Genomic DNA, 8478 nt, shown 5'->3' with positions numbered 1-8478 from the left:
CAGGGTGCCTGATGAACTACGGAATGTCAAACAGGCACTTATATTCCAAACTAAAGCTAGCATCTTGCCCACCAAATCAACTTTTCTGTTTGCTCCCCACATTGGTTACCAGTGCCACCATTAAACAATCCCAACTAGAAACCAACCTTCACTCAACTCAACAACTTTACTCAGTGTATTTATTCTGCATTCCAAATACATCTCGTGTCTGTCCCTTTATCTTTATTTTCCACTCCCAGTCAAGAAAGCATATCAAGAACATTGGGTAAGCTTAAGTTTAGTGGAAAAAGCAACATCAACTTGACTTGGGTCTCTATCCAAAGCTGAAGCCCAAGCCAGCCCCTAAAGCCAGCCCTTGTAGTTCATAACTGCTTCCTCTTTTTACTTTTCTTTTCAGCACACAAATCTCTAAACATTATATTAATAGTATATTTATTTTTTTGTCATTGACTCTTTCCTCCACTTTAAACTTTAAGACATGAGGGATTCTGCCATCTTTACTGCTCTTCCTCAGGGCTGAGATGAATTCCTGTCTTATTGTAAACATGAGAGAAATGTATGTAGATCAGTCAGCATCCTTGCAGAAACAGAAAGCATAGTTACACTGGGGAAGTTAAGAAGATTTAAATCAAGGGGTTATTTAAATATTCAGTTGTGTCCAACTCTGTGTGATCCTATGGACTGTAGCCCACCAGTCTCCTCTGTCCATGGGATTCTCCAGGCAAGAATACTGGAGTGAGTTGCCATGCCTTTCTCCAGGGGATCTTCCTAACCCAGGGATTGAACCTGTATTGGCAGGTGAGTAAAGTTTAAGGAAAGGAGCACAAGGTCACATGGGATTTCAGGGCTTCAGCAATATGTGAACCGTGAACTTCCAGATGTTCAAGCTGGTTTTAGAAAAGGCAGAGGAACCAGAGATCAAATTGCCAACATCCGCCGGATCATCGAAAAAGCAAGAGAGTTCCAGAAAAACATCTATTTCTGCTTTCTTGACTATGCCAAAGTCTTTGACTGTGTGGATCACAATAAACTGTGGAAAATTCTGAAAGAGATGGGAATACCAGACCACCTGACCTGCCTCTTGAGAAATCTGTATGCAGGTCAGGAAGCAACAGTTAGAACTGGACATGGAACAACAGACTGGTTCTAAATAGGAAAAGGAGTACGTCAAGGCTGTATATTGTCACCCTGTTTATTTAACTTATATGCGGAGTACATCATGAGAAATGCTGGACTGGAAGAAGCACAAGCTGGAATCAAGATTGCTGGGAGAAATATCAATAACCTCAGATATGCAGATGACACCACCCTTATGGCAGAAAGTGAAAAGGAACTAAAAAGCCTCTTGATGAAAGTGAAAGAGGAGAGTGAAAAAGTTGGCTTAAAGCTCAACATTCAGAAAACGAAGATCATGGCATCTGGTCCCATCACTTCATGGGAAATAGATGGGGAAACAGTGCCAGACTTTATTTTGGGGGGCTCCAAAATCACTGCAGATGGTGACTGCAGCCATGAAATTAAAACATGCTTACTCCTTGGAAGGAAAGTTATGACCAACCTAGATAGCATATTCAAAAGCAGAGACACTTTACTTTGCCAACAAAGGTTCGTCTAGTCAAGGCTATGGTTTTTCCTGTGGTCATGTATGGATGTGAGAGTTGGACTGTGAAGAAGGCTGAGTGCCGAAGAATTGATGCTTTTGAACTGTGGTGTTGGAGAAGACTCTTGAGAGTCCCTTGGACTGCAAGGAGATCCAACCAGTCCATTCTGAAGGAGATCAGCCCTGGGATTTCTTTGGAAGGAATGATACTAAAGCTGAAACTCCAGTACTTTGGCCACCTCATGCGAAGAGTTGACTCATTGGAAAAGACTCTGATGCTGGGAGGGATTGGGGGCAGGAGGAGAAGGGGACGCCAGAGGATGAGATGGCTGGATGGCATCACTGACTCGATGGACGTGAGTCTGAGTGAACTCCGGGAGTTGGTGAGGGACAGGGAGGCCTGGCATGCTGCAATTCATGGCGTCGCAAAGAGTCAGACACGACTGAGTGACTGAACTGAACTGAAGAGGTGGGGACACTTACCACCAGTTGGCTGAGTAGGATATTGCTGTTCAGATGTAAGTCACATCTGACTCTTTGTATCCCCATGGATTACAGCGTGTCAGGCTCCTCTGTCCTTCACAATCTCCCTGAGTTTGCTCAAACTCATGTCCATTTAGTCAGTGATACTATCTAACCATTTCATCCTCTGCCACTCCCTTCTTCTTTTGCCTTCAATCTTTCCTAGTATCAGAGTCTTTTCCAATGAGTCATCTCTTTGCATCAGGTGGCCAAACTATTGGAGTTTCAGCTTCAGCATCAGTCCTTCCAATGAATATTCAGGACTGATTTCCTTTAGGATGGACTGGTTGGATCTCCTTGCAGTCCAAGGGGCTCTCATGAGTCTTCTCCAGCACCACAATCTAAAAGCATCAATTCTTCAGCACTCAGCCTTCTCTGTGGTCCAACTCTTGCATCTGTACATGACTACTGGAAAAAAAAAAAACATAGCTTTCACTATATGAACCTTTGTAGACAAAGTGATTTCTCTGCTTTTTATAATGCTGTCTACGTTTCTCATATCTCTCCTTTCAAGGAGCAAGCATCTTTTAATTTCATGGCTGCAGTCACCATCCACATTGATTTGGGAGCCCAAGAAAATAAAGTCTGTCACATTTCCACTTTTTTCCTTTTATTTGCTATGAAGTGATGGGACCGGATGCCATGATCTTACAATCACTGAAACAATGGCAGGGACTTAGATAACCATGTGAAGGTACCACCTGACAGAGGCCGTGGCCTTCTTTGGAGGAACACAACCAATCTGCACTGGGACCAGCCTAGCAGAGGATGGGAGGGAAAAACATATCCTGACTTCACTCTTATCTTGCCCTCTCATATCCTGCTCATGCCTGTGGTCCTAATCCAGTTGAAAGCCAGAAAGCATGAACATAGTCTAGCGTTCACAAAGCTCAGCCTTCCAGGGCACAGAATGGGGTGGAGAGTAGGAGCTTGGAGAGGCACCTAGAAGATCTCAGTGTATGTTATCAAGTGAATGAAGGAGAAAAAAATGAACAAATGACAGTCATATCTAGTTAATTCTAATACACATAAAAATAGCTTGTCATTCAAAACTGCTTCAGTTTAACTGCAATGAACAATAAAATGCCTTCGATGCAACTCACATCCTGTGTAAATACACCTTGGCCGAGGGCCACCACTCCATGTTGTGGCCAGTCGCATCTTTTCAAAGTGCTCATCTGATCAATCAGTGTCCTACCTGGAATATTAAGATCATTGTGACTTGATCCCATTCTCTTTCTGGGCCTATCTCCTCTTGCCCTGAAGCACGTGGTCACTACTCACCCAGTGGGGAGTAGGTCCTTTGGAGAAAGGACCTCTCCTGGTCCTTGGGGCTATCTTTACTCTTATTCTTTTACTCTTTTCCTTTACTCTTATTCTTTTCTTCTGCCTAGAGGTTTTTTTGTTTTTTTTTTTTTTCTTAATCTCCTTTCCATCTTACATACTTTTTTTCCTGGCAAAATCATGCTTTCCTTTAAGAATGACTTGAATATAAGGTCTCTGATGCTTCCTATGGCATCTTATCCCAGTCTGAATACTTTTCTTTTCTTATTTAAGGTTTAATTTATTCCAAAGAGATTCAAAGTAGAGACCTTAAACAATTAACACCTCCTTTATTTAGACTCTAATAATATTTTGAAATGCCTTTATTTGCACTTCCGTCCTTGTATTGTATTATTTAAATTTCATTTTACAGAATTGTCCTTGAAAGCAAGAACTGGATGTATTTACTATGAAGCTCTAACATTGAGAAAATGTCCAGTGCATAGGACTTGATGGAAACAATAGTTTCTTAATGAATAAATGAGTAACAAAAAAGAGCCTAAAGTACAGAACTGTCCAGTGTGATTCCAGCTTACCGGATTTTAAAGTTTTAGCATCCAAAGAATGAAGCATAATGGGTTTCTGTGATAATAAAAAGCAGAAGGGGAAACCATTCTTTTGATTCTTGTGTGTGTGCTAAGTTGCTTCAGTCATACCCAACTCTTTGAGACCCTGTACTGTAGCCCTACAGGCTTCTCTGTCTGTGGGATTATCCAGGCTAGAGTAGGTTGCCATTTCCTCCTCCGGGAGATCTTCCCAACCCACGGACTGGACCCGCATCTCATGTCTTCTACATTGGCAGGCAGGTTCTTTACCTCTAGTGCCACATGAGTACAAGTATATGGATAAACAAACCATTCTTTAATACACACTCACTGGCTAGAATACAAAATCAACAAATAAAGGGTATAGATTTTAATATAGCACCAAGGCATACCAACTCTCACATATTAGAAATAATCTGTCAATCATAAATCATTATACAAATACTAATGACTTATCATCATCATAACTAGACATTATGACCTGGAAAGAGATACAATTAATTAAATATTTGTAACGAGGATGGACCAATGTTAGAATAAAATATTTCTACTCTTCCTGGTCTTTGTGTTTTTCAGTGTAACCTTCATGTTTCATAGTATGGTTCACCTTTTGAAGACTAACTAGACCCTTGAGATGCAGAGTGGGGAGAAGACATATTTAGTGAGCTTAGAGAATATTTGGAGAGCAGAATTAAGGTATTTTACAAAGTTCAGAGCAGTTCAGGTCTTTTCTAGTGTACTTTTACTTCACTATTTTTTCTTTTAAAAATTTCTTTTGAGATAAAATGTGTCCATTGGAATTCACAGAACTTAAGTGCACAATTCTATGAATTTTGACAAATATATACACATGTACAGCAAACATCCTTATCAAGAAACAGAATATTTTCAACACTCAAGAAATTTCCCTTGTGTTCTCTTCCAATCAATCTTTATCCCCACAGGCTGCCACTGTTCTGATTTGTAATACCATAGATTAGTTTGGCCTGTTCTTAAACTCTATATAAATGGAACTATACAGTATGTATTTATTTGTGTCTCACTTGTGAGTCAACATAATGGTTATGTGATTCAACCATATTATTGCATGTATCAGTAGTTTCTTTTAACTGCTATGTGCTATTATATTGTATGAATATACTACAACTTGTTTATCTCTTCTCCTATGAGATGACATTTAGGTTGTTTACAGTTTTCAGATATTATGTTATATGAATAAAGTTATTATGAATAAAGCAGCTATAAACATCCATGTACAAGTCTTTTGCAGACATATGCTTTTATTTCTCTTTGGAATGGGATTGGTGGGTAGGTGTATGTTTAACTTTATAATAACTCTCATTTTCCCAAAATGATTGTATCATTTTATACTCTTATCAGCATATATGAGAGTTCCAGTTATACCACATTCTTGCCAATATTTAGTGTTACAAGTCTTGTAAATTTTATTCTTTGTAGTGGGTGTGTAGAAGAATCTTGTTGAGGTTTAATTTACATTTCTTTGATGATATTGAACATCTTTTCATGTGCTTACTGAACTTTTGTGAAAACTTTAAGTCCTTTTAAATAGTTTGTCTTGTTATTGAGCTATGAGTTCTTTATATATGCTGGATGTATCGTTTTCCAGAGTCTCTCTCTCTCTCTCTCACACACACACACACACATACAGGGAGAGGGGAAGAAGAGAATATTGAGAAAATAATGTTTTTGACAGTGCCATTTAATGAGCGGATGTTTTAACCTGATGAAGTCCAATTTATCATTTTTTTCTTGTATAATTAGTGGGTTTTTTTGTGTCTTCTCTAAAAAAGTATTTTCTGGATAATAAGGTCATGAAGATATTCTTCTATATTTCCTTTTAGAAAATTTACAGACTTAGCTTTCATGGTTAGGTCTACAATCTATCTCAAATTATTCTTTGTGTGTGGTGTGAGGTAGTGGTCAATGTCTGTTTTATTTATTCATATGGATATTAAGTCTTGAAATATCCATATGATATGGATATTTAAAAAATGCTTTTCTTTTCTCACTGAATTTCCTTAGAACCTTTGTCAAAACCCAGTTGATCAGTATGTGTGGGTGTATTTCTGAACTCTCTCTTCTGTTGCATTGACCTCTTTGTCTAGCCTTTCATTAATACCACACTGTCTTGACTGCTGTAGATTTAAAGAAAATCTTTAAATCAGTAGATAAGTGGAGTCAACTTTGTTCTCTTTCAGGATTGCTTTGTCTCTTCTAGCTTTTACCATCAGGTAAATTTTAGAATCAACTTGTCAGTTTCTGGGGAAAATCTGTTTCTTACCAAGAAAACATATTTATTTGACTGTGATTTACTTGAATCTCTAGACAAGTTTGAGGATAATTGACATCTTAATGATATTCATATTCAATATAGTAATACTGATAGTATTGATAATAATATTAAATTTTAAAATACAAGATTATTCATTTAGCTCAAGCTGCCATATGAAATACCAAAGACTGGTGGCTTAAAAAACAAAAATGTATTTTCCCACAGTTCTGAAGCCTGGGAAGTCCAAGAGTAAGGTGTTAGCTGAAGTCTTTCCAGTTTGACGATGTCTACCATGGCTGTGTCCTCACATGGCAGAGACAGAGAACTCTGGTGTCTCTTTCTCTTCTTATGATATGCCAACCCTAGTGGCCCACTCTTATAACATCATCTAACCTTAATAAACTAAAGGTCTTATTTCCAAATACAGTCACATTGACTGTTAGGACTTCCACATATGACTTTTGAGAGGGCACAACTCAGTCTACAGCAACTATGTTTTATCTCTGTTTATTCAGGCCTTTAGTTTCACTCAGCAATGTTTTATAATTTTTTCAATATAATGGTCTTGCACATTTTTATTAAATTTATTCCTAAGTATTTTAGGTTTTAGCATTATTTTAAATGTAATTTAAAATTTGATTTTCTAGTTTTTTTGTTTCTAGGAAATATATAAATATGGTTGATTTTCATACATTCCCTCCTTAAGGGGCATTTTTGAAGATATAGTTGGCTATGAAAATTTGATTTAGAGAACTTGATCATGTCTGAAAGTGAAAGTGAAAGTGTTAGCAGCTCAGTCATGTCTGACTCTCTGGAACCTCATAGACTATAGCCCACCAGGTTCCTCTGTCCCTAGAATTCTCTAGGCAAGAGTTCTGGAGTAGGTAGCCATTTCCTTCTCCAGGGAATCTTCCTAACCCATTGATCAAACCTGGATCTCCCACATGGCAGGCACATTTTTTTACCGTTTAAGCCACCATGGAAGCCAAAACAAATGTGGGGAAAAAAAACAACAACAAAACTTGTAACACTACATCCATCTCTTTAGAACTAGGTTGAAGTAGCCACACAATTTTTAACTTGTAAATTCCAGACACAGGAATGAGCATTACTGTTAGTGAAGTAGGCAGTCTCTACTTTCCTCACAGTAGCCAGCATCACCTCTGACACATCCTTTCAGGATCCTTTCAGGATGGCTCTTGTCCAGAATCCTGTTTTGGATACTTAGGACAACAAGAGGCTGAGTTTTCGTTAGTCACACATAACTGTCCACATGGGCAGCCATCCAGTCTTGGGGTCTATCTCCTTAACCAAAAATACCATGGTGGTGCCAAGTATTTTTGCTACAGATTCAGTTTTTAAGAAGCACAATCAGATACTTATCAATACAGACTTCCCCCATAGCTCAGCAGGTAAAGAATGCACCTACAATGCAGGGGACACAGGAGACATGGGTTTGATCCCTGGGCTGGGAAGATCTTCTGGAGGAGGAAATGGCAACCCACTCTAGTATTCTTGTCTGGAGAATTCCGTGGACTGAGGAGCCTGGCAGACTACAGTCCAAATGGTCTCAGAATTGGACATGATTCTGAGTGACTAAGCACGCATATACTTACTGATACATTGCAAAAGACCAGAGTTAGGAACACTGAGGGCTTTTCTACATGAAGTCCATCACCTTCCTAGGATGCATTAAACAGAAGCAGTGAAAATTCAGCCCTTGAGCTTCTGATCCACTGAACCCAGGGCCAATTTTTCTATTTAAGTGAACTCATCTCATGTCTTCAAATAAAGTCTCCCACTAAATACTAAAGGCAAAGCTAATTCTCCACAGCATATTTGTATGATGTGATTCTTACTGTCATAAAATAAGGACACATCACAGAGAACTCATTGCGATTTTCTATGAAGTAATATCCAGTGATTCACTTTTCATTCTTCGGGTTTGTACTGTTGCTAGATACCTCAGTATCTTTTGTAACAGGCCATCCGTTCAGCCTGGTGATGTTTATTTAGCTTCTTTTAGTTTATCCTCTGAAGAAGCTTTTGATTCCAGAGAGACGGGGGACATAAATCCATCAGTGAGGATTTAGGGCAAATTAGGTTTAATAACCGCAGAGTTGAAATTTTGCCACTGTACTTTCTAAATATCCACTCCAATTTGTTAATACAGCATAGATTGTTTGAGGATGATT

This window comes from Bubalus kerabau, chromosome 6, assembly GCF_029407905.1.
Source record: "Bubalus kerabau isolate K-KA32 ecotype Philippines breed swamp buffalo chromosome 6, PCC_UOA_SB_1v2, whole genome shotgun sequence".
Classification (NCBI taxonomy): domain Eukaryota; kingdom Metazoa; phylum Chordata; class Mammalia; order Artiodactyla; family Bovidae; genus Bubalus; species Bubalus kerabau.
Note: the sequence above shows the minus strand (reverse complement) of the source record.